Source organism: Syngnathus typhle, linkage group LG1, assembly GCF_033458585.1.
Source record: "Syngnathus typhle isolate RoL2023-S1 ecotype Sweden linkage group LG1, RoL_Styp_1.0, whole genome shotgun sequence".
Classification (NCBI taxonomy): domain Eukaryota; kingdom Metazoa; phylum Chordata; class Actinopteri; order Syngnathiformes; family Syngnathidae; genus Syngnathus; species Syngnathus typhle.
In genome coordinates this window covers 19,016,216-19,043,558 of record NC_083738.1, presented here as the reverse complement: position 1 = coordinate 19,043,558, position 27,343 = coordinate 19,016,216, and the positions used below count along the sequence as shown (strand labels likewise).

Genomic DNA, 27,343 nt, shown 5'->3' with positions numbered 1-27,343 from the left:
TGACAACCAAAATCCTGCACCTGGCATCTTATTTTCACAGCAGTCATTTTTCAACGCAGCATTATGTTATGTTGAGTTGGATAATAAAAAGTAACAAGAAAAAAACATTCACGTTAGGTTATTTGAACACTGTAGATCGTCCATGTGTGAATGTGACTGACCACTGATGAGCCAAAGCCAGCTGGGATAGTTCACCGGTTCAAGAGATATAGCTGAGGTAAGCTCCATCTCCCCTGTGACTATGAAGAGGATAAGCGGCACAAAATGAATGTACAGATGGATGGAGGTGATGCTCACATTAAGGTTTGAGCCTCACTCATGTGAAGAGCCTCTCTCAAGCACTGCAATCTCTGACGCGCTGCATTCATCTTATCACTTTACAACCAGGCTGCCTTGTTAAAGCCTCCAAAAAGGTCAAAACTAATGCAGGGCAGGAATCTCATGCATTTCAAGTGCATAATATGCAGTCTGGGAATACTAACTCTATTTTGAAAACCCTAGCTCTGATTTGAAACCCGACTTTGAAACCCTAAACCTATTTTGTAAAGACAACCCTAATTTTAAACCATACCTTGAAACCCTAACCTTACATAGAAATCTGACTTTAAAAGTCTAACTGTCCTTTGATACCCTACTTTGAAACCCTTACCCTACTTTGTAACCCTTTGAGACTTTTAATTGAAAAGTCTACTTTGAAACCCTGACCCCACTTTAAAAGCCTATTTTAATCTTAAAGCCGTTTTTTTTAAACACTAACCCTACTTTAAACCCTTATTTTGAATCCTAATCTGTATTTTTAATCCCTACTCTTACTGTGAAACCTGTACCAAACTTTTGAAAGTCTAAACAAATTCACACGACTAAACTTTGAACCCCTACGCTCTCAGTCCTTGCTGTAAAATTAGGGGCCATTCCTACAATATTTGGCACAGGTGAATAGTATGAGCAAAAAAATTACCTATATTAATACTTTTATTTATAATCCATGCAGTCATGTTCTATATGCTAACTTTGTGCACGTTGTACAGACCAGGCTGCTCACTAGTAAATTGCAGGGCAATAATCGATAGTGTATCATCCATCTGGCATCCATCTTGTCATCCATCATAAACACATTATGTTGCAGCAGACTGTTTCTTACTCATTGTCTGACACTTCAAACCCAAACCAGGAGAAAGGCTTGTGGAGGTCTCACAAGGGCAGCATTATGTCATCCTCTGTCATCAGGAGGAACCAGATGCCATGCAAACTTCTTTGTAGACGAGCCGCATCAACACTCCAGTTAAAGCACTAACAAGGCTTCACATGACCTTTCAGGTTAATTAAACACTAAAATTTTATTATTGATATTAAATTAGGGATGATTGTAAGGTGAGGCTTAATGATCCCTTCCTGGATTTACTTGTCTGAAATGTTGTTAAGTGATGCACTTTCTTTGTAAAACCTGACAAACATAAATGCACGCAGGCATACATAAATGAAACCCCATTCTTCTCATCAATAATTCATCCTTCAAATTGAGCATAAAAGCTATTTTTAATCACTGGTAGCGTATGAGCTAATTTTGGTGAGATGCTGTGGCATAGAGGTTGCGGATTCCAATTTGCAAAGATATATCAAGTAGAGTGAAGACTTGTTGTCGTCCATCATGTATACTGTGTCATTTTCTTCAAGCTTTACAGAAGAAAAGCTGGTTTCAACGGGAGAGAGCAACAGGAACACACATACACCCACTATAGTAGTGTAGAAGCGACTTCATCCTTCAATTTAATTACGATATAATTATATTCCATTATAGCTGCAGCGCACAGATTTTTACGAATTATATTCCATTACAATCGGTTCTCCCTCACTGGTGATGGAGAAATTTGCAGCAACCAATGATCCAACAATGACTTGTTACTGGTTTTACACACCTTGCTAAGTGTTGGATTGAGGGTGTTTTCAACAACGTGCGGCCGGCACACCTGGCAGTTCGGTGACAAACAGTAGCTTGGACTTTAGACTAGGTGAAAACAGGTCTAAATTGTGGCGCAGTTGATGCGACTTGATTTTGCGAAATTTGTGTGCGGGATTGAGAGATTCGTTTTCATTGGCCAGGAAATATTTGTTGTGTACACTCAGTTGGCTGGGTTGAGATGAAGCTGACTGAAAGAATGTAGGCAAGTGGAAAGAAGGGTTGAGTGACTCAAGGAGAGACAAGAGAACAATGGGCACGTGCAAAACCGTAATAATGCAATGATGACAGCAACAACGACAGTGCTAGTACAAGTGTTTTAAAAGGAAAACTAGTAAGAAATTGCCAAGACCAAGTCAATAAAATGGCTGGAAATGAAACTGTCTGAGAATACATCAAGCATTACTATTTCGTCTCATGGCACCTCACTTTGGGGACGGTTTGTGCCAATTGATGGAAGAAAGTGATGGATTTTGTCTCTAACAGTGACAATTTTGTCAAAAAAAAAATGCCAAGAAGTCATCACTGCTGAGAGTGATAGGAATAGATAGATCAATAGTACTGTGACACTTTGTCAGCTTGGCAACGGTGCTGAAGAGAAATGGGTGGTTATTTTTTTCCCCAATTAAAAATGAGTAATAGTTGGCATTAGGCTTACTGAGGGCCTTTCTGTAGATTTTAAGACTCTTTTCTGTGATAGATATGGATATATATATATATATATATACACACACACACACACACACACATAGTATGTACTATGTACTTATGTATATCTACATGTACATACTATACATACATACATAATCCATACACACACGCACGCATGCACGCGGACACACACACACCTACACACACACACACCTGCACGCACGCACGCACGCACGCACACACGCACACACACACACACGTAACTACTGTGGCTTTTTTTTTCCAAAAGATGAGTTCAATCTTCTCTCCAAATAAATATTTTTAAATTGATACATGCATAGCCACTCTGCGAGGTATTCATGGGCTTGCTTTTCTTTTCTTTATGTGTCCAGTCGTCCTCGAGTGAACAGCTATTCAAATGCATCTTTTCCATCTCGCTCTTATTTTCCTCATGTGAAATTTCTTTTACTCTAGCCCTCCTCCATACCTCCTTCAAGCTCTCCTTCGGCAGCAAAATGGAAACGCTGGCCTCACGCCACACCTGAGTGTTCAGGCTTAATCTGATTAATGATTTTAATTTATATAAGTGAGAAGCAAGGGAGAGGGAGAAGTCTTTTGCATTTACTGATGTCAGATCTAAACGCCTTGTTTGACTGGTGTCATATGGGCCGATTTGTGAAAGGGTAGAGAGAGTGAGAGTGAAGAGAGAAAATGAGAGGCAATGCAGGCTTTGGGTAAAAAGAAAGAAAGCCGAATGAGGTGGACAAGATGGCACATAAGGTCAACATCACAGCAAGTAATAAGAGAGTTAAACTGAGTGAAAATGAATTAAAATAGCAGGCCAGACGGAAGGCAAATAGCTGAGACAATTGAACTTTCCTGAGGAATGGGAAACTAATCTTACTATTTGACCTGTTAAAGAAAGCTAAAGAAACACATGCAATATATAACATCAGATTTTGAAATGGACTGATTGAAGTAAAATTTAATAGTAACAAAAAACCCCAAATATTCCCTTTTCACCAATCTTCTACAAATTGTTACAATTTAAAAAGCGACTTGCAACACAAATTAGACACATGGAACCACATTAGTAAATCATGTCCAATTTTTAATCACAGAAACCTCTCAAATGGCTTCACATGCCCATCATTGACAAATATTAACAACAACACATTTTTCTGTGCATCATCTTTTTATATATTGTTTTCTCTGCCAGTGGTCAAATGTCTAATTATTTTAAGAGAAATATTTCTGGAAAACACAAGAGCACCCCTCTACCTGCCTCTGTTTCTTATTTTACATTAACTGGAAGGTCTGCTTCCTCGTGTCCTTTTGTTCCTCTCTTTAGTTCATTCTGCTTGCAATCAAAATTTGGTTGTACTTCTTACACCCATTTCCTTCTTTTTCACTTCTACACCTTCTTCTTTTTTGCAGTCAAATTTTAGCTGACACACTGGATATTCTGCGGGGAGTCTGCATTGCATTGTTGTGCCCCTGCCACGGCTCTGCCAATATTTTACCCTTTGAGCTGAGAGCTGGGAACTTAGAAGTCAGCAGATATGGAGAAGCAGCAAAGAAAGAAAAAGGTATCCGGATGGTGAGGTGACGAGTCTGTGAATAGAATAAAAATAACAAATGAACGTTAAGTGCCTTTTTATTGTCGGGAATATCAGGGATATAGTAAAATAGTACCAAGAAAAGCTGACTAAAATACATCAGATTTTTTTTAATCAGAGGCACTTAATTTAAATATTGTGTATCCTACAACCAAGTGCCATTATTCACAAAGAGAGTACATTTACTGTGTACTCACTTGATTTTAGTGCAAGTAAAACCTTTTATTTTTTATTTTTTAAATGAGTATAATTATGGACATTGGGACCAACAAACACTATTACTGAAATAATATTACAAAGTGGCAGAGGTAATTTCATGCATATATTGCTTTTGAATTAGTTGAACACCCCAAATCTCAGAGGGGCAGTTCAATGTGTGCCTTTTAGGATCTAACAACATTCACCTAACATGACCTGAACAGAAATCTCCCACTGTGCTTGCAAGATAATGAATTACACTGAATGGGGGTTAATGAAGTGAGCCTGAAGATATTTTTGTAGACACACGCGCACACATATTCCCACAGAGAGACATCGAGGTTGCAAAGTCAGAAGGGCTTGACTTCACATGTGGAGGGCAGGGCGGGTTTCAATAAACAGACTTTGATTTCATAATTGGGCAGGAGGTGGGATGAGAGGAGCAAGATTCATATCCATAAAGAGAATCCAATCATCCTAAAGCTTGGGGTCAGTGTCATGCTTTTGACAGATCAAAAAGCAACACCGCATATAAAAGGAGACACAGTGGCAAACTGTTAATGGCAATTAGACTGGAAAGGCGCAATCTGGCTACCTGATGGACAGTTTCCTTGACAAATGTATGCTGGGCAGTCTGGAGTGATAATCTGAATGCCCAGATCATGATTTAGGCTGAGCGGTGAAGCAACAGAACCTAATTATTGTCAGTCATCGACGGGGGAGGAGAAAGTGGAGGGTGGACGAAAAAAAGTTCTGTTGGAGCATAGAATAGATTAAATAAGTAGGGGGCGTGAGTGCAGACTCCACCTAATAATTACATGGAGATTTCCCCACAAAGGGGCAGAGTATGCAGAAACTGTGCGACAGCAACACCCACAGGTGACAAAGGCAGAACTAGAAAAACTTTCACTGCCAGGGACAGTTAACGCGAGGCTGGTTGGAAAGGCAGCATGGAAGAGCAGGAGGCATCATGGATCAAGATAGAAGAAAGAGTCAAGCAGCAGTGTCATCATAAAGCATGCAGAGGTCAGAATGACGGACGGGGTTGATAGCTTACCTTTCACCCAAAGTCAGAAAACAATACAAATATTGCACCAATATTACTTCAGAAATTTCCTCTAAAAAATGTCAACAAATTGCACTGATGCTTTTGCAATAACTCACCATCATAAAAAATTAAAATGATTCATTTCATTTAATGAGAGGGAAAAGTTGTAGCATGCTTGGTTAATTTGACCTGACTTACCGCTTAGTTGGCTCATGTTGCCAGTTATTAAATAGTCATTGACAGTGACAGACATAACTTTAAAGAGTTTTATGCTCAAAGTCACTGATGTATGTATGGCCCTAAGGCCCTCAATCATGGATTATATTTTGATAGAATTAAATATTCCACCCAAAATCAAAATTCTTTTCAGACATTAATTGGGATGAAATTGGTAGCAGGATGCGAATGCAAGCCAATGCGCACTTCCTCGCTGATTTGGCTGAAATGTGAACTTTGTGGATGCTCATAAAAGAGAGTCATACAAGATAGAAAAGTGTTGGAGAAAAGGTTTATTAATGTTTCTGTAAGATTACAGCCTTACATTTTTTAGTTTGGCCAAGGGTCTGGCCTAATTAAATGTGATGTGGAGGAGAAAATGGAGCTGAGAAGAAGACCCGCGAGTCGTTTTATCCCAAATGACAAGGTTGACTGACGCGCAGGAGATTAATTCTGGTGGCCATTATATTGTCATTATGAATAACTTGAACATTCCACTTTGGTGGAATGATTTTTCATCAACAGGTTGTCGATTGTATTTACTGTAATTTAACGACATTTCCTTTCAACAGCTTTAATGATGCCACAAAATGAAGACCGACTCTGTCTCTAAATCTTCGTTTGCTTAATTAGGACTAAGGGCAAGTAATCATTGTAAGGAGATTTAACGCGTTTCCAATACAAATCAACTCATTAAGACCTTTTGAATGAATAAAATGTTGACTTCCACTGAGCTAATGTGTTGATCTGGAAACACATTAAAACAATTAGAACAGTTGAGAATTATTTGAGAGTGCACGTGAAGGGCAACCAAAGGTTTAATTCAAATTTAGATGCTTACATCTTCAGCAAATGAAAAAATAGCGCCATGCGATGCTTTACTATAAAGCAGCGGTGTCAAACTCATTTTTACCAAGGGCAATATTAGCATAATGGTTGCCCTCAAAGGACTCGATGCAACACTAAGACCGTATAAATGTTACTAAGGGTAACCAAATGTATATGAAACTACGCTGTAATGTTAAATTGAATTATTAAGTTGAATGTATTGTATACAGTACATGTACTCATTTGTATTCATGGTGTATAGTACATACATGCGTACCGTATTTTCCGGACTATAAATCGCTCCCGAGTACAAGTCTCAGCAGCCATAAAATGCATAATAAAGACGAAAAATACATGTATAAGTCGCACTGGAGTATAAGTCGCATTTTGGGGGGAAAATGTATTTGATTAAATCCAACACCAAGAATAGACATGTCATCTTGAAAGACAATTCAAAATAAAAATAGAATAGAGGCAACAACAGGATGAATAATTGTACGGTATGCTGACATTACATGACACAAAAACAACAAACTGAGAACGTGCCTGGTATGTTAAAACAACACGCACGTTCTAAATCAAAACCGATTTTCCAAATCAAATATTTCTTCATTACCCTCTCCTTTTAATGATGGATAATGTCCTCAATTCTCCAGTCGGATTAAGCTAAAAGACACTGACTGCTTCGTTTTGTGGATCCTTCAGGCAGTGCCCCAGGTGTAAGTAGAGGTAACGGAGTAGGGGTTGTCAACGGGCAAAATCAGAATCCAGATGCCTTTCAAATCGAATGAAAAGAGGTCAGAGGCCACTGACAGAATGCAAATGGATAGACAGAAGGATAAACATGTGTTAAAAAAAGTCAGCAGGCAGTGACCAGTATACTATGTGGAAAGGAAATTGACAGGTGAGTGAGCCTTGGACAAGAGGAGTGCGTAAGAAATTGAAACAGATGAAGACATGAGAGCGTGAGAGAAAAGATGAGAGGGTAGTCAAAATAGAGCTTTCAACAGAGAACGGGGAGATTTACTAATGTTCAGTCTTCCCACTGGGAGCACAAAACCAGTGTGTCTAATATGTGGCGCTCATTAAAAGTAGCAGAGCGAAGCAGAAAGTTTTTCAACCGATATAGCCAGGCAAGTTTGAAGTGACACAAAGATTAGGCTAAAGAACTTTTGCTCTACCAGTCTTCTTTGCAACCTTATCCAAGGATATTGCATAGGCTGTTTGAACTGCAAGACACTTAATACTTGTTGGAGCGCCACGGAAAGCTCAGTGTAAGATTAAAATTCTAACATAAGATGTATCGGCTTGGTTTCCCAACGCTGTCTGAAAAAGCGGCCACCCTTCACCAGGCCTTTGACTTCTGCTCTCAAACACACAATATTATTTGTGTTAGGGCGATGTCATACTTTTGCAAAAATCAAATTAGCGATGGAAGTCACTGTGGAGAAAAAAAATGGATTGAAAAACCTCATCATCCTAGCAAATGAACCCTACTGAGCCCTACTTAAAATAATAATTTTGAAATATCATTTCCTTAAAACCATTTGGATAGCACACTGGATGGCCTTTCACTTCTCATGATCTGTGAGAGGCGATGCGCTAAATCACAAATGGAGTTGACTCTAATGGCAAACTGTTGGCTATATTTCATCCTCACACAAGGTTCAAATTATTTGTTTTGTCTCTGGTGCCTTTTAACAGCCTTCAAACGTATCACAAGAGTGGATTAAAACACTGAACATTGCAGTGGAGTGTGACGGACAAAGAAATCCTTTCTCCCTGCTGATGCCTGCAGCAGTTTCAGCTCCCCTTCTGCAGGTAAGAGTGGCAAAGTGATAGTTACAAATTGAAATACTGTAGACAGGTCTGTGCATACATCAGTCACGTTAATACCATGCAAAATTTGGATTTTGAATACATTTGTGATCGACATGGCGATGCATGATTATTAGTAAATGAGTATTGTAGACATTTATATACAAATGTGCAATATACAATGTTCATTGTATAAGTGTTCCAAATAGAATATTACGCTCCCATTTTAAAAGGCCTAGATTTATAGTATTTGTGTCCATGTGTTAGTTTTCAACAGCTTGCTATTGTGATCAAACAGACATTGCAATTGACAAATGTTTTGCGGCGGAATTGTTGCTACAGCTCTCAGCAAAAAATGTACTGTGTACAGTCTACATATGTGGCATACTTGTTGCATTTATTAAATATTTAAGTTACATAACATATTTCTTATTCCATTAAAAAAGGACCATGATTATACGTATATATTGTTTGAATGGAGAAATTTTGATGGGTAAAAAAAAACATCCATCCATTTTCTTTACTGCTTTTCCTTGCACATTCAAGACCATCATTCACACTTGGAGTCAATTTAGAGTCTGAAATTAACCTAAGGAGCATAAGACACATTTGGAGAATGTAGAAAGAAACCAGTACAGACTATAAGTTTTGACAAAAAGAAAAAAGATTATGGATCATTCCAAGCACAGAACACAAAGGGCATTTAATATAAGTTAAATGGTGCCTGGAAAAGAAGATTTATGTTCCACTGCTAAAAGCATCTACAATGAACAGTAAAACTATTTTATCATTATGGTTAATCCTTGCCAGGAGGGAATTGTCATCCTTTTCATTCTTTTTTTGCCACGCACACACACACACACGCACACACTCGCACACAAACACAGCTGTCAACATTGAGTTAGAGAGCAAGCACTGAAGGAGTGATAGAGTTCTAAATTTCCATAATACTCCAGCAGGTTTTACCACAAACTTCAAATTTTACGAGCTTTAAATGAAACTACAGTGTGACATTTTGGGAACTTTCTGACTTAACCTTTTCAAGCCCTTAATATTTTCTTTCAGATTGCAAGCCATCTAAATGACAAAACCTCAGATAATAAAGTTTATTGTTTGTATGTGATGAACATGAACAGTCAAGCAAAATACTGTACACAAAAATACCACGCAACTTTTTTCTGACTAACGTCAAAGCTGGCCAGTTCCATAATGACAATGTCATTTCTTTGTAGATTTTCTACCTTGTAAATATTTTTTCATGTAAAATGTGTCCAGACTTTTCATATTCAACCAATGAAAAGACAAGAGGTACCAATTGGTCCTTGCTCGTTGCTTTGTAAATATATTTTTTGTCTAAATAGGCAAAACAAGTAAGCAGTGAGTCCAAAATAGAAATGTGTTCCTTTTTGTCGTCAACAAATATTATTTCTCATCCGGCAATATTGCTGGCTCTTTTCCACTCTGGGCAGAGTGGCCATAATAATGAGGGTAGAGCAGGGCACGGCGCCAGGAGTGAAATCAATACCCCACTGAATAAGATGCAAGCCCAGCAGCTGCTGCAGCCAACCAGAGTTGTGTGTTTGTACTTGAGCGGATGAGTGAGCACAAGTAAGTGCAACGAAACAATCCCAGTGACAAGGGTGAGTAGAAACAAATTAGGCCTACATTTCCTAATGTGGCAATTTTTCAACATTTTGGGTGTGTTGGTAGAAGAGTAAGGAGAGGATTTATTAACTCCGCATGGCTTAAGCTTGCAATTAAACGGAAAAGCCAATATGTAAGTATGATGTTGAAGTATTGGGTGAATTCTAGGAATAATTTGTTTCAGAAAAAGTGCTTGATGATTAGTGAGTCAGTCCATCGTCCTGTACTCACATAATTGACTAGTCCCGAATTCATGCTTGAGGACTGACCCAGCCAGCAAATATAAAATGATTCATGAGCCACTGAGCGCTCCATAAATTGGAGAGGGTGATCTCAGATGATGAAGGGATTTATTTTATGCACGTCTTAACCTAACTAGTTTAAGGTAGCACCTGAGAAATTAATTGCAAATGTCACCCTTCTTATACTGTCATATTATATGATTAAGGCCTAGTTATGCAGCTGCAAAATTTGACCTCCTTACCCAGCAATTCCATTTGTGACACGCTGGGGTACCAGGCAGCTTACTGCTGCAGTTGGGGAAGTAATCAAAAGTTTTGTACATGCCATCTCTTTCATCACAGGAGAAAGTTTGTGCAAACTCGCGACCGGGACCCAACTACATTCCATTCATTTTATATTAAAGATGCGTGGAAGCGGATATTTTCATTGACTGATACAAGATATTTCTTGAGAGCAGGAATGACATTTTCCAGAATGATATTATTTTGGGAATGTAATTTAAGAAATTGAAAAAATTTTGAAAAAAATACGACAACTATATCTGCCCCTAAAATGATTTACTTGAAAATCAAAACATCACTTTCCAAACTGCTCTGCCTTGTATGTCGCTGGCAGATGATGGACAGAAAATGGCCCCCCGGGCCATAGCTTGGATACCACTGGGTTATGCAAACAGTTGCTTGGAGATTCATTACATTTATTTTATAAAATCTTAGCCACCCCTGAAAAAAACTACCCAGAGGAGACAGTTATTTTCCTGTGAATAAAGTTTTGTATTAATACATTGTAGTATTAGTACAAACTCTGTTTTAGTGCTGTAATGCTCTGTTTTGTGTCCATTTCCAAAGGACAATAAAACGTTGATTTGAATTTAGCATTCAGGTTTAGATTTAATCTTCCATAGTGTGTATAAAGAACTGTTATATTGCTGTTTCGGTGTCTTGCATAGCTTTTTAGAAGTGATAAGCTCTCAGTAGCAAGATTAAAAGTCTTTGAGTTTTTCTTTTTTTAATTAATTTGCCACTTTTTATCAGAGTTTGCCCCTGCAATGCACAACTCTAGGAAATAAATAGTATACAATGGGAACACATAATGATGCCACTAATTAACGCTTCAGTTTCTCTCCAATGTTAGTTTCCATACTGGTTGACTATTTATTTCTTATTATTTAGAAGGTGAGTTCATATTCAAAGTAAAAACAATCATGTTGATTATTTGGATGACAACATTTTGTTTCTCATAATTGGATAAGCGGTATGGAAGATGAATTAATGAATGAATTTCACACATAAAGATGTTACTTTTTCAAAGCAGCCTCTTAAATCTTTCAGACAATATATCACTTGAAATAAATATTACTGGTTTTAACCTTGAATAAAAATACAAAAAGAATTAAACTTCCCTTGCCTGAGCCTCGTTGTACATCTCTTACGTCACAAGCCATTTGAAAGATGTCTCCACAGCATGTCCTTGTTTGCTCAGGTTTGTGAAAAAGTTTATTTTTTAATCGAGACAACACACAAGGACAAGCCACCATTTGATATTAAAATTATTGCTCTCATATAATATTTGCTTTGGATTCTAGATGCTAGGTTGTAGCTGCTGAGTACTCTTTTATCTTCACAGGATAATTGGGACCTCACTGGGAATATTTTTAGCACAATGAATATATTTCTCCTTTAAAAATGCACCCCTTTAAATTATGTATGCGCGCCCAACTGTACTCTTAATTTGAATCAATGAGATTCAGTGCTCTGCTTAAGGTTTTACATCAGATTGACTGTTTTGTTTCCACCTATAATCTCATTCATCTATTTTTCATCGATGTAACTTCTGTGATGCTAATGGGGACAGTGCTGAAATTAGCAGGGAACAACACCACCCAAGTGTATTTGTGTTTATATGTATTGTATATTCTCAGATATGATTACAATGAAAATATCCATGTTAAAAATAGTGCACATTTACAGTAATCCTTTGTTTTTCACTGGGGTTAGGTTCCGAAAAGAACCTGTGATAGGTGAAATCCGTGATGGCGCAGTGTCAAATGATCAAATAGGAATCAATACAATTCCAACCTGCCCTATAATGAAGACAAGCTTTGCCTCAATCCACATCTCCCATTAGGGATAATAATGCACAACATGCACGGAGAAAAACTATTTCGGTGTCTTGAAGCGAGTTAAAGGCTAAAATATTGTCAGTACAGAAATAGACTATCTCTCTGCCATCCGTATGCATTTATTCCTCAGACAATTTGAATGTTAGGCCTGTGGCTGAGGCTCATGATCATTTTCTAGCTATTTGGGATGGTTCTTCTACTCTCATTAGTAGTCACTTGTGATTTATTTTAACGTTGTATCTAAAAGCGGCTGGGAAGCTGGGAATACCTCTTAAGCAGGTATACAAACATCAGCGTTGAGACAGCCCTTCTACGGCTTGTTTATTATTAATATCAGCGAGAAGTCGTACCTAGTGTTACCTCATCATGTTTATTAATAGCTGTACAAATAGCAATGATTGGTTCATGTTTTTCAAAATAAATCAAACTCATTCTGCCAACATTTAACAGACACATCTACACATTGTGCCCAAAATCTTTGAAAACAGAAATAAGCCATTTATTTATTTATTTATTTATTTATTTATTTATTTATTTATTTATTTATTTATTTATTTATTTATTTATTTATTTATTTATTTATTTATTTATTTATTTATTTATTTATTTATTTATTTATTTATTTATTTATTTATTTGTTCATTCATTCATTGGCCAATGCATTTTTGACACTGGGAGGCAAATTCCTTGCTTATTGACTGTTGTGTAACAACTCATAACAGAAACTACTCAAATTATGTTAGCTTGTGCTTGTTCAGAACTAAAGGTTATGGCTCAAGTTCAAAGTCAAATTGCAAAAGATTTTCTTCTTCAGGGTGAAGTGTGGGATCTCGTAGATGATTTGATTTTTAAAGTGCATTCATGCCAGTGAAAAATGTCACTATTCTAGGCTAATAAGAGTCCAAACAAAAACAAAATACGAACAGAAAAACAAATCACAATCACAAAGTCAGCTCTGCATCCCTTCCCACAAATCAGAGAACTCCATCAACCGCCAAGTGTAGTGTAAAGTATTTTCAGTGCTTGTGTACTTGGTGTGCTCTCATCTCAGCAGAGCGTCCAGAATGTCCATCAGACTGGGTAGTAGGCCCAATCCTCTGGAGTTATAAATACAATTATTGCAGGTAATTTAAATTGCCAACTTGGCAGAACTGGATTGAAAACTGACCAGAGTATGAAAGGGGCGACTCTAGGATCAGAGGTTTCGTGGGGCTGACAATTTTGGTGCCAGAACACATTTGAAAAGGTGTAGTTTTTTTTTTTATTTAGAAATGAGACCTTGTAATGATAAATACGGTGTGTCTCAATACGTTGGACTAAAAACAAATAAATCGAGTGTGTGAGGCTGTAATCTAATGAGGATAGTCTGGAAACAATGCTGTGCTACTCGTTGTATGTTTGCATGTCACTATTTCCTTTCTGTTGGATGGTGTTTGTATACATTTCAATTGCATTTCTGGAATAATAAACTGGCCTTTAGCAATGAACTTGAATAGTTCAAATGGTTGAAATTTCAGAAAAAGCAGTAGTATGTGTGTAACATGCTCAGTTGGTGGTCTCCATGGGATTCACCCCAAGCAACGTTTAAGCCTGGAAACCAGACTTCTGCATAATGCATTACACACTGGCTCATGTCCCTCTTTGTTTTCGTCATTTGCCCCTCTTTCTTTTTTGTCTCCACTGCTATTCTTGTCTTTTATTGCCGTTTCCCCTCAATTCCTTGTCTGTCTACTGCCTCCCTTACTTTTTTACCCCTGCGACTCATTTTCTTTTATTTTCTCCCAATGTTTCTTTTATTGAAACCATGAGACTAATATTAGCACCACCCAATAACAGTTACACTCAGCTGCACTTTGAAAGATGCACACACGTACACACCGACTGGAGGAAAAGGGACATGCGTATCTTCCCTCTGATCTCAGAGTCAGATCAGAATAAAACATCAGACAGAATTGCAGACCTTCCCAATTTAACTTATTCCCCACATTCATTCTTAATCAGTGTTATAATAAAATCTTTCATGCCGTTATGGTTCATTTGCAAATATGGACCCCACTCACTGACTCAAAATGATAGCTGAAAACGCCAGTGCGTTTTTCTCATGTTAATTCCATTCTGCTTTTGCCCTTTTCTCTCAAACCGCAAATGCTTTCCTCAAGTATGTTCCTTTCATGTATTGTTTATTATTGTCTTGGCATATAACGCCTCGAGTGGCTGAGATAAATAGGATTCATTTGTTCTTTCCAAGAAGTAAGACAACAATTCCTAGAATTGTGATACAACTAACACTTAAATGCTTGAAAATGGGCAATTTAGCCTTCAGGAAATACATATAAGATGTAGTGCACAGGTTTACAAAGGAAGGTATCAATAATAGAAAGACCAGTTTCTTTATAATTGGCCAATTTGTTGTCTAAAAATGTGCTGTAATGGATCAAAATATAAAGCTGTTGCCATCCAAAAGTTTGAGCTTCCTTCTCAACTTCAAAACACAATGTATCATCCATTTGATATTGCTGGCAGAAGCACAAAACATTGACGCCAAACACTGTGCTAAACACCAATCAACATGATTTTTGTTAAAGAAAAAGAAGAGCCAATTTTATGACACCTGCCCACAAAATTGGGTGATCGGAGGCATGATGACCAACCGACCGTCCGCGCCAGTTCAGATTCAAAAGCATGGTCACAAACTTTAAAAAAGCAAAAAGCATAAAATGGTTGAGGAAAAAAATAAACTAATGGAAACATTTAGACATTTCCAACAACTAAAACCTGCTGCGCTGTTTAAATGACGAGGCAATATGTTTAAAGTCGCATCGGTCACTCCCCATTTGACAGGACGGATTTGTCTTTAAAAAGAATGAGGCTGACAAACCTCTCTTGGGTTGCAATTTGTTAACTTCCAAGTCCGGATTGAAGGGTTGTCAGTAGTTCAAGCCAGGACAGTGTTTTTGCTGGATGCCTTGTTGCTTCCCTTCTTTTGCTGACCTTTTGCTCTCATTGTTGCATCTTTACCATTTCTAGAACAAATAATAGAGCAACACCCATCCCCAGTTTGATAAATATGCAGAAAAGAACAGCGGGATAAACAAAGCATGATGAGTTGCCAGCTCAATTAATTAGCCCACACTGCTGTACTGCAGTTTTGGTAAATTGCTGGATGTTAAAAGCATGATAAACCGTGAGGGTTGTCTTACACACGGAGCATAACCCGCACAACTATGGAAAACAACACGACGCATTAGCAATTAATGCGTATCAGGTAATAGGAATTTAAATTAGGTGCGTTTCCCCGTCAAGATGCTACCTGAGAACTGAGACCTAAGGTAACACGTACCACAACGGTATTTGTTTGTGTCTCTTTCCTCTCCTTTCCTCTCCACTTGTTTTACAACCCATGTTGTTACCGTGACTTGGGCCGTCAAATCGAATATAATTAAGAATAACGTTGGTGTGAGCCAAATCCAATGAATAAAAGCTGACCCCCAACAGCCCAAATCCCACTAAGAAGCAGCACACGACTCAGCACTTTGACCCAAAGAGCAGCTCTTTGGGCATTCACACAATTTTATTTTCACTTTAACATCTTGTCTATGAAGTGTTTCGCTTAATTGACCAAAGTTTATCTGCATGTGCAGCACTCGATGTCCTTAAGTCACGATAAACTTCAAAATAAACCTCCCTCTTCAGCTCTGAGTTTATTTCCAGGAATCTCCTTTGACAATTTCTCTGGGACAAGTATATCAAAGTGCAAGTGCAGAGCCGTTGTCTCCATATGAGATAGGCGAGGAAAAAGGCCAAACTTTTATTACTTTATAGTACATATACACTTTTTTTCTTTCATGCAAAGTTTTTGTTTGCAGCAAAATCCATTTTCCACCATTGGAAGAGAGCTTTTGTGCCTCACGAAACTACATGAAACGTTGAAATATAAATATATAATGTACATAAAAAAAATGGCATCCATCGATCCTTACCCAAGCACAAGCAAGCTATTTTTTGTATCGAAAGTAAAAGGCATTGCGCAAACTGACAACGCTACAGGCCTATTCAAACTACTCCCTCAGTTGAAGCTGGTTTGAGATTTTCACCCAAGTTTGCCATCTCTTAGCTCAAGGGAGAAAAACAAATAACGGCCTTTGCTACAGAAAATATAATAAAATCAACAATAAGAAAAAATCTTTCCATTTTTTGCTGGTATCATTTGAAAACTTTTCACCATGACTCAGAATCAATACTTGAGATTGCTTGAATAAATTCTTCATGTGCTTTTAGCATACTGGGTCAATAAATATATTACTGAGAATTCCAAACTTTATTTTCTTATATTTTAACTTTCCATTTATTGACTTTAGATAAAAAAGTGCTCTTTTGAGATGTTACTGTTGTCAACAGGCAGGCATAACAGCTAGCGAGCAAACTCGCTAGCTCGAGAGATAGATACTGTACTGTATAAATATTATAAAATATTCACAAAACTATTTTAGGGAAGAATTGAGCTGTATTTCAGTGACCAGTACTAAAATACTGAATGATCTGCATTTTTTTTTCTTGGCTTGACCTCAAATCCACTGGGAAGTACCGATTCTATTATGCGCTGGTAACATGTACAATATTCATGTAAATGCTTGAAGCCCAGTTGCAGACAGGTTGAACCAGCTGTTAAGTGAGACACGTGTCAGAGCGTTTATGACTCTGACTTTGAAATTCAGCCACCCCATAGATGACAAGCGACAAGCATTTCTTCCATATTTAAATCCAGGTTATTAAATATATTTGAATGCTCTTCGCTGGGTGGCGATTCGTATCGTTCGCTCACATTGTTCAACGATGGAAACAGGGGAGCGTTTCAAATATGAACAGGGAAGATAAAAGTATTTTTTCAATCCGTCATGGCTGATAAGGCGGAGTGTGACGTGCCGGGAACAGATCAGCTTTTCTTTATCAGCTCTCTCTCTTTCTTTCTTTCCCTTCCTCGCCACCCCCGCCATTCATCTCCCGTCATCTCCGATCTACTTGAGCTCACCTCCACCCACCCCTACGTGCACTGTGTGAGAATATACACACATTTGATACGCTCCTTTTCCCTTAACCCTTAGCCCAGTGAGATTATGTATCCTCTAGCCTACAAACCATGCGTGTGTGGAATTTGAGCATTGAGTATCCGTTTCTACTTTTTGCTGCGTTTGTTTCTTTTGCTGCCGCAAGCATTTCCTTTTTACTATATATACCAAAAATTGTTTTGGCAGCTTCTTTCCCCTCGTCCTCTCTGCACCGTTTCCACTCTCGTCTACTATTTTCTTTCATTCTTGTTTTTTTGCTCCTTGTTTTTCATTTCCTTACCTTTCTTTCCTTTACCTTCAAGGGCGGTCATTCCTCAATGGGTCTGTCTTCAGGACCCACCATCATGCCTAATAGACAAGCTGCGGCACAAATCAAAGAAGGCGCTAACTACCAAGATCCTAAAGCACCACCACCCCACCCCCACGGCATCATCCGGGAAACCATTGAAAACAGGTCACGACCCACTTTTCGGTCATGATCCACCATTTGAGAATCACTGCTCTTGGGGATACTGGTTGAAAAATGTTCCTTTCTTGTGTAGAGCATTTTGCTTGTTTGTCTTAGTTCCCGCTGTCTCCATTCAGCCAACTTGTAAGTCGGAAAATATTTGGGAATGGTCTTTGCCTCATTTTCGTTCTTTGTTTTCATGTCCTCTCCTTCCCTAGCGTCATACCTCTTTGATTTGCTTGCTCACGTTGTCGGCGTTGTATAATAATTAAATTCTGTTGCCACTTCAAAGTGCCCTGTTAGCTTATTGAAGCTGGTCAAGGGGAAAAAAAACAAGCAGGGGGAATTCCTAAATGGCTGCCACGTTCATTAGGAAGGAGTCATGAAAGATTGATTGGTGTGTGGGCAATCACAAATATGGAGGAACTGTTTCTTTGGGTTTATTTGGTCGCTGTTTATTTTGTCCTATTTTAACGCATGTCTGGATTCACATTGCGTGCGTACTTGTGTTTTCATCCCTCAGATGTTGAACAGCTCGGACTAAAAAGGTTAATACTCCCATAGAGTTCTTGAATTTCTTACAGCTTTCGTCTTTCAATCCAAAGAGTCAATGTCAAATCATTTTCGAATAAGAAGCAAATTTGTGTACTATTGTTATTTCCATTTCGAGTGAGGTTTAGGTGAGTTCATTCAACTTAGCGCATAAAGGCTCATTCGAGCAGCCGTTCACATCTAGCACAGAGAGAACACTTCATACTTGAGGGCCGGAGATGACATTTGAACACACAATTTCTTAGCTGTGAGACATGCGAACCACGATTCCAATGTATTTTCCCAAACTGCCAAAGCATTTATCTCAAAAACAGAATTTGCTTTTCTTAATTTTACACAAATTTATAACATCATAGAATTTTGAATGAATGGTTGATTTTTTTTATGTAACAGTTCTATGTGGTATGTTGAAAATATAATGAACAACTTTTACAGGACTGACTGAAATTGAGCAAGATCATTAAAAAAAAACAACAGTAACACAGTAATCAGCCAAAATGCACGTTATCATTTGTTTCCTCGGGCAAGCCTGGGTCTCACAACAAAGCATCCTTAATTTATTTACCTTACAATCAATCAATAATAAAATGAAGACATTTACCGATAATGTACTGGTCCCAGAGGTACAGTAGTTCAGAGACCAGAGGGGGCAGAAAAAAACCTGCTAACCCGGTTGCCCTCGTAATCTTGGAATTCAGTGAGCTGTACAAAATAGCCTCCTGGCCACAACTGTAGAAAAAAACAGTTGCAGGTACAGAAGCCTAGGTGGTGCACGACACAAAACTATGGACTTTTGGGCAAATGAGCATTTGAGAAAGATGCTGACCGACAGAAACACCAGTATGACCGCAGGGGCTCTTTAGCTTGCACGACAGAATAACAAGAAGCCAAAAGAAACATGACAATCCTATGGGAGAATGCTCCTAACTGATGGGGGATGGGACCACAAACTCTGGACAAGCACTTTAGTAAAATAACTAGAGCGATACGGACCCTAACTTGGACTTGTAGCAAGACAAAAAGACTTTTGGACGTGCAAGAAACTGGTTACGGAAAACGCACCAATGAGAAAAGTGTAAATAAATAAACAAACAGATAAAAAAAAAAAAATATATATATATATATATATATATATATATATAGAGCACTATATCGCGATGTATCGTGAATGAATCACAGCAGGCTTTAAGATATCGGCAAATATCGTATTGCGTTTCTTTGTATCGATATGATATCGTATCCACCTCTAATATACATATATATATATATATATAAATAATATATATATAATATATATATAATAATATATATATATATATATATATATATATATATATATATATATATATATATATATATATATATTAGGGGTGTAAATCGCGGGTTTTGTCACGATACGATATCATATCGATACAAAGAAACGCAATACGATATTTGCCGATATCTTAAAGCCTGCTGTGATTCATTCACGATACATCGCGATATAGTGCTCTACGATCGATTTTTATAAAAAATATAGAACAATATCCTGATTTATAACAATTCATACGCAAAATCAACAAGGTACTGCAAACTCTTTATTTAGGAAATTACAAGAGTATTGTAGTATACAAAGTGCTTATTTATTGTTTTTTCTTTAAATATAAATATAGAGATTTGTTGTCCCTGAATATTTGATCACCACATGGCAGGATTTACAAACTGCACGTGTCTTGCCCGTTGAGCCATCTTTTCTTTGGAATCCAAAGTGCTTCCAAACGAATGACTGGAAGCCTAAAGGGGAGCAGATTTTCTCGTCTTTTTGGACACTAGCCATAGCACCAGCCAAGGAGCCGCGTACTAGTTGTCGACTCCCCTTTCACGTGCCTGCTCTGCTCACAACACAACACGCGCTCACTGCTCCCGGAAAGAGGAAGCAAGCAACAATGAACTGGATTTCAAAATAAAGTCGCGTCTAATGTCCGAGGTCAAACACGGCGATATAAATCGATGTTTACGTTTAGCATTGATGCCAATAAATCGTAGAGCATTATATCGATTAATCGATGTGTTTCGATGAATCGTTACACCCCTAATATATATATATATAAATAAATAAATAAAGGGCTTTTTATAAGCGTGGCCAAGAGGATGGAGGACTGAGCATGTAGGAGGTTGCAAATAAGGGCTGCCAACAGCTCTCCAAAGAGAAACAGATTGACAACTGGACGAGAGGGAGGTAAGATGAGGCAAACAATGACGTCGAGCCTGCAACATAAAAGTCCAGCACCAATTTGAGAATTCATGACCTTGAATTAATTGTGCAGAAAATCTCTGTCCTGGAAGTGTCTTTACCACAATTCCTTTGCTGAAAGTAAAGGAAGATATTCACTGAATTATTCACCTCATTAATTTCCTTGATGAGGGCTTCTGCTTTTGTTGGATCCAATGCTAATCTTGGGATCACGGACTCAAGTTCTCATAATCCTGAACCTTGCATCAGTCACTTCCTGTGGCACACAGTTTCTATTAAAATAACACTCATTATGAGGCTAAGTAACAGGATACAATATTTCACAGCCTCAACCTCTTGCTGCAGGCTGACTTCAATCCCGAGACAGAAATGTAAGAAAACTCTTGAACTGACTTGACATGATAACTGTACGGGGGAGGCATTTGGTGTTTCATTGTGACGTTGTGGACATCAGGCAATGTGAACAAACCAAAGGCTTCAGCTCTTAGGTGTTCACTTGTGAAGAGCTATTAGGAGCAGTGCCACTGCTTCGATATGTTGCGTGGAGGGATTCAGATAATGGAAAGTTTATATCCTTACACCAAAAAAAAAAAAACGTTTCGAATTCTATGGTCTGTGCATCACACAAACAAAACACATTCCAAAGCAAAATAGTGAAAACAAAAGCATCTTACCCATTTTGCTGAAAGAATGTAGATTGAAAACATTTAAACACCTTCTCAAGACATTATAAAAATGACTAAAATTACTACAATTGCTAAAAGAATTACTAAAAGGTCATACTTAAAAAAAAAAAAAAGGTTGAAAAATGCTTAAAAAAACTTAATGGTATAAGAACCCCCCCCCTACACACACACACACATTTTTCAATCTGGATTTAAAAGCGTTTACACATGGCTAACTTCAAGTCTGTTTGTGTGCAGCATAGCAGCTAAATGCTACTACACCATGTTTGCTTTGAACTTCACAATTGGAACGAGTCTGCTGACCTCAGAGCCAAACTAGGTTTATTGTCAATCAGCATTTGTTAAGTATTATTGATATTATTCATCCTCCCATCCATTTTCTGTACCATCACTGCTGTTCATCTTTTCTGACAATATAGCCTGAATCGGACGCAAATCGCTCACAAGGCACAAATAAATTCACAATCCCATTCACACCATCTCTGTGTGGGAACTGAAGTCAGTTTTTCATTATTATTACTTAAAGTCAACCCTGGAGAAAAAAACACAATTATTTCGGGTCGTTTGTCCAATATGTTGTTTACATTTCTGTAGCGTGCGTCTACTTTTCCTTTTCATTAAAGGAAGTGGCAGTGGTGCAGCCCCAAAGGATTCCAGATGAGGAAGAACCAAGGTAGTTCTGTTAGAGGCTCAAAGCGACTAAACAGAATAAACAATTGATTGATCCATTTTCCACTTGCCTAACATCACACAGATGACACGGTTCATTTTTTTGGTGAGGGAACTCCGCTTTCTAAGAGGAAAAAAGTAGACAGTATTATATGTTATATATTATTTTAGTTTCATAAAAGATGGGGAAATTGGCATTTTTGCCTTTTGAAGTGTTGATTGCTTTTCCTTCTTAAGACTGATTACATTTTTTTTCTTCTCCCATGCTTTCTCATCTGCTCGTGATTTTTATTTTCTCCTATAATTCCCCAAAACACATCTCCTTCCTTAATCACTCATCCAAATAGGAAATGAGCAGTGCAAAATGTGTTTCATGTCCTCAGTTATTGTTTTTTTATAGCCATAAATATGAATATATTTTTGCTCTCTACGGGTCCACACACAGTAGGAAATTAATTAAAATTAAATTATTCCCGTGTCTTTGCACAGGTAAAATATAAAGGATAAGGAAGCTAAATGGCGAGATAAGAAATGCAAAGTGGTTTTATTCCCCATCTCTGTGACACTTGGAGGTTAGCCTTTAGTTGTTTACCTATTAAGTCATTATAATATTTTCTTTTTCAATTGCAAGAATATGCAGTCTTTCAGTGGAAAGTCCATCTGAGCTGTTTTAGTCCATGTTTTGCGCTGTCGAAAGCAGGCAGGTGCTGCATAGGCAGCATTAGTTCTGTGAAAGAAGAGCAAAGAACAGCACTATTCACTCTTTTCCAAACTGGCTTCGACCAAAAAGCAATTGCGCTTTACTCTTTTCCAGTTGATACATGTGGAACTTATTGGAACCTTGATAAATGTACTGTAGCAGCATTTTTTTAAGTGCCTTTAGTTTTCAAACTGTTTGTACCAGACTCTGGCTCAATATAAATGTGAAACAAACTTTTTAATTATTATGGACATGTCTACATAAAGTGTGGCCACCCCTGCCCAAAGTTTTTCTTACGAGGGACGCGTGACGAAAAAAAAAGAAAAGGATGCAATGAACATTTAAATTTATTCAACACACTAAAACTAATCCATTTGTATTTGGAAATAGTGCTATATCACAGCTTTCTGTTAACGCTGATAAGGGAAATAAAGTAGGATTTTTTTTAAGGATTATGGGATGCCCCGTGGACCTGCATCCCACAAAAAGAGATCTGTCCCTGTACTGAGCACAACCTGAATCACATCGCCACATTCAGAGCCAAAAAGAAGCAATCTCTATTATGACAATCTGTACGGCAATGTTATTTGAAAATTGATAATATACAGTCACTAAATATATGTTCCACTAAAAATGGTAAAAAGAAATCCCAAATATGAAGGGTACTGTCAGGTTTAATTCGCTGACTGAATAACTGTCAAGAGAAGAGCAACAGCAAACAAAGTGAGACAGAATATTAAGTATTTTCTCGTGAGGAGTGCAGTACAGATAGCTTCACAACAATCTCACTACACTAAATATCTGTATACACTCCCGCTCTTTTTATTTGGATTTGCCCTACCCACAATCGTGAGACAAGCCCCTAAAGGAAGGTGTAAAGCACGTGGGCTTTGCCTCGTAAGCAAAAAATCACTAAGTGTTTACATACTGATAAGAACATTGGGAAGTGGACTGGATAGAAAAGAAAACCTTTGACCTCTAGTCAAAACATAGCAAGGGATGTTTTACGACCTTGTGTAGGATGAGACAAGCTAGGTTATTTATTACTGGTTACATACATTCCAACATAATCCTGCGGTCAAGATAGTTTGGAAAACCCTGACTTTCTTTGTTAGAAAGGAACTGTCTCGGTAGATGTCTTCTTTTTGCTGAGTTGTCAGCTGCGTCTTGTCTGACCCAGCTGTAACCTCTCTCATGACCCAGCCATAACTTTTCTCTTCTGTGGTAAATCCTAAAAACAGCAAGGCCAAACAGCAAGCATATATTGCAGTAATATTGCGGTAAAGCATTGATTAGAGAACGCATGATAACATATATATACATTTTTCTAACAGGTACAGTCCGACATTAGTGTGGCTTGATATTTTTTTCAGATTTGTAATAATTTGCAGGACAAGCAAAGTACCTCAAATATACTAGATTTTTGGGAAAAAAAATGACAGTGAGTTCTTGCACTTTCTGCTGTCATTGAATGTAAATGTTCATGCAAGTGAGCCTCCTTACACTATAAAAAAACTAAAGCATGTTGTCATTTGGCTGTTTGCTTTGAACCCTTTTTTGCTAGAGTACGTAGATTTTTTATACCCACGTTAAAAATGTATTATCAAAGACTAAATACATTAAGCAGATGTATTTTGCAAGCATGCACGTATTTTGTCCATATTTAAGGTCTCAAGTTTGTCATTCATCTGGATATGCATTGTTCTATGTGCCCCCCAGTAGCACGGATGAAAAATGATAACCCCCCTTGTAGCATTTAAATTGTCCATCCCTGCTCTGGATGATGCAGTATCATACACCACAAACTCCACTATGCTGTAGCTGTTTGTTTTCTTACTGTCATTGGTCTCCTCGAAGATAAAATGCATCCCCCCCTATGGTGACCTTCAGCCATATTGAGAGATTAAAACGGGAGCCCTTGACCCAACTCCATTATTGTTGTTTTTGAGTTCTGGCTGATGCCATCAACGAAGCGTACTCAGTTTCCAACGTCTGCTGAAGCAACACAGTTTTGAAATCAGATCAGTCCAAGCAGAGGCATAGTCAGCAGTGTAGGTATAGGAGTGGAATGGCGGTGAAAGTGAATGAGGCTCAATATTTAATTTCAAGACCAGACAAACATGTTGAATTAAAGCTTTTAATGTCTTGCAATACACCATACGTGCCGGACAAGAAGACAGGAAGAAACCCAAAATTTTCCAACTTTCTACTGTTCTAAATCCATTCCGACACTCTCAGATGAACCGTGTGTTGTTTTTTCCATTGCAGATAACAACACCATGCTGCACTTTGATTGTACGGTACCTCTCATTTAAAAAGAACAAAACAAACAAACAAAAAAAAACCCTCCAATGATGAAAGACTGTACAATAGCAGTAACAATGACTTGAGATTGGAAATAGTGATACACAGAATGTGAGGCTGGTGCGGCGATTATGCATACTGCCTATTAGAATATTTACAGGTAAATGCATTTGAATGGGTATAATTGTGTGTTAGCTATGGTATATTGTGTATGTGACTAACAAGTGTTGTGAATTGCGCTTGTAAAGGATTCAGTTTGAGAAAGATGCAATACACAATGAGGCAGAAAAGCCTTTGAATATATGCATACACACATTTATAGAGATTATATCCAGACCTGCAGCAGACCCGAGTCAATTCACCTTCTATTTCCTCTTGTCCACCCCCTTCAGCTCTTCTGCCTCTGTAACTCAAAGAGGTTCTGCATTCAAGCAGTCTAATGCCACTTTATTTAAGAGGGGCCTATCTGAACACACAATTTCCAATGGTGTGTGTGTGTGTGTGCTGATGTGTGTCGAAGTTGGTATATAGCGAGTTCCAAAGTTTGAGCTTGTTCTGGCACCATAAACTAGATTGTACTAATGGCATAAATGAATTATCTCAAGAATCTCGTAATGCATGCAGAGTGGCGGCAGTGTTTCCATAGCAAGGAAAATTCCCAGAAACCCTCGGTGACCTTGGAATAAATAAAACAAGCGCTAACGCACTTTACTAAGAAATACAGTCAACTCACCTGCATTAAAATGTTTCTAGCCGGTAGCTGGATTTAATTAGCTGTCAAAACACGGGGTTGACTCTACAGTCTGTCACCATGCAGTGCTTAATGTCATCTGACATGTAATTTGAGAGAACCAAGTCAGCTTAGACGTGACGTGCAGACTCAAAATCAATCTGCAGGATTAAATTGATGCAACGTTACACTGAGGAGAATTATATATGTTTTATTGACTTTATCACGGCCACCCACACACCTGTGCCTGTAATTGGGAGCCTTTGGGAATTTACCATACAGCTTGTGTCGGTCTGTTGCCATGAAGTCAACATTGCCCTGATGCCACGTGAAGGGCTACGGAAATAATATGGTTATGTTTATCACACCTAAGGATTTTAATATGCTCTCAGAATGTCACAAGACTCTGCAAGAACAGTGCCACATATCATAAATACATTTTTATTCTGCAGACTCAATTTAGATGATTTCAATGGGGATACGCTCGCCTGCGTTTTCTCATTTTATGCTTTTAATAGATACTACATACTATGTTGCCTGCAAAAGTCATGTTAATGATGTATGCAATGAAAATAGAAAATACACACGAGCAAATAACCGTGTTTCAAGATACAGGAGTTCTTAGGAAAGATTTCCGGAGTGCCTGACAAGGGAGAGTTCACCAAGGGGATGCAAGAATTTCAACCTGGTATCCACGGCTGTTTTTATTTTTAAAGATCAGTGTCTGTATAGTTTCTTCCCAAGTGGCTTTTTTGACTACTGTACTATCTTGTCTGTGAGAAGGAAGTCTGGGCCTATCTTGTTGTCGCTGCTACCCTAGTTGATGGATTGATGGATTCATCATATACCACTCGTTGGGAAACATCAATAGTTTTGTAAATCTGCCTAATGCATGGATGAGAAGAGCTGCCACAGCGAGAATGTGCAAAACAATAAACAAGATTAAAAGAGCGACAGTGAGGGTGTTTAAAACCCTAAAGAAAGATGATAACATTCTTTTTATTAAAAAAAAAAAAAATTATGTAAGCACATCAAACACTAGAATAGCCTTGGATAATGGATCTGCTCGTTTACACAAAGCCCTTTGTTTGAGCGAGACGAAGGCGCTACTCTCTGAGCCTTACAGTATGTTTGTCTGCCCATCTGATTACATAAAGATCATGCGGTATCTCATCCGTCTAATAAGGTGCACAGATGCCTAGAATAATTAATTTTCATTTCTAATTTCTTTTTTCATTTCGTTCCATGAACAAAATATTGCTCAGGTGATTGAAAGACCAAGAGTGGGAAGCGTTTGGAAAGGTCACTCTGCATGTATGAGCACACACACACACATCCTGCAGTACACGCATACTCACGCACGCACGCACAAGCGCACACACACACGGGGATTGTATTCTCTATTTACAGCAGCTTGGCCATTAGAGCAGGCATATATTCAATGTATGGAAGCGCAACCACGTGTGCAAAACAAGAGAAGTCAATTGGACCAAAATGGATTATAACAAAAGCAGTAAATAATAGCACATATGGAAATAAATTGTCTAACAGCAACAGAGAAAAATTGAGCAAGGGACAACAGATTATTTCTTAAATTACAAAGGTTACATT

At 38.0% G+C, this 27,343-nt stretch overlaps 1 long non-coding RNA gene across 1 annotated transcript; it reads right to left on the bottom strand.

Annotated features, from left to right (window-relative positions):
- Positions 1-3,760: 3,760 nt before the first annotated feature.
- LOC133162778 (uncharacterized) lies at positions 3,761-17,815 on the bottom strand. The gene is made up of 3 exons (XR_009716280.1): positions 17,691-17,815; positions 15,223-15,367; positions 3,761-4,222 (listed from the first exon to the last, which is right to left on the bottom strand). It is a non-coding gene; the product is annotated as an uncharacterized LOC133162778 (long non-coding RNA).
- Between the last annotated feature and the right edge of the window lie 9,528 nt (positions 17,816-27,343).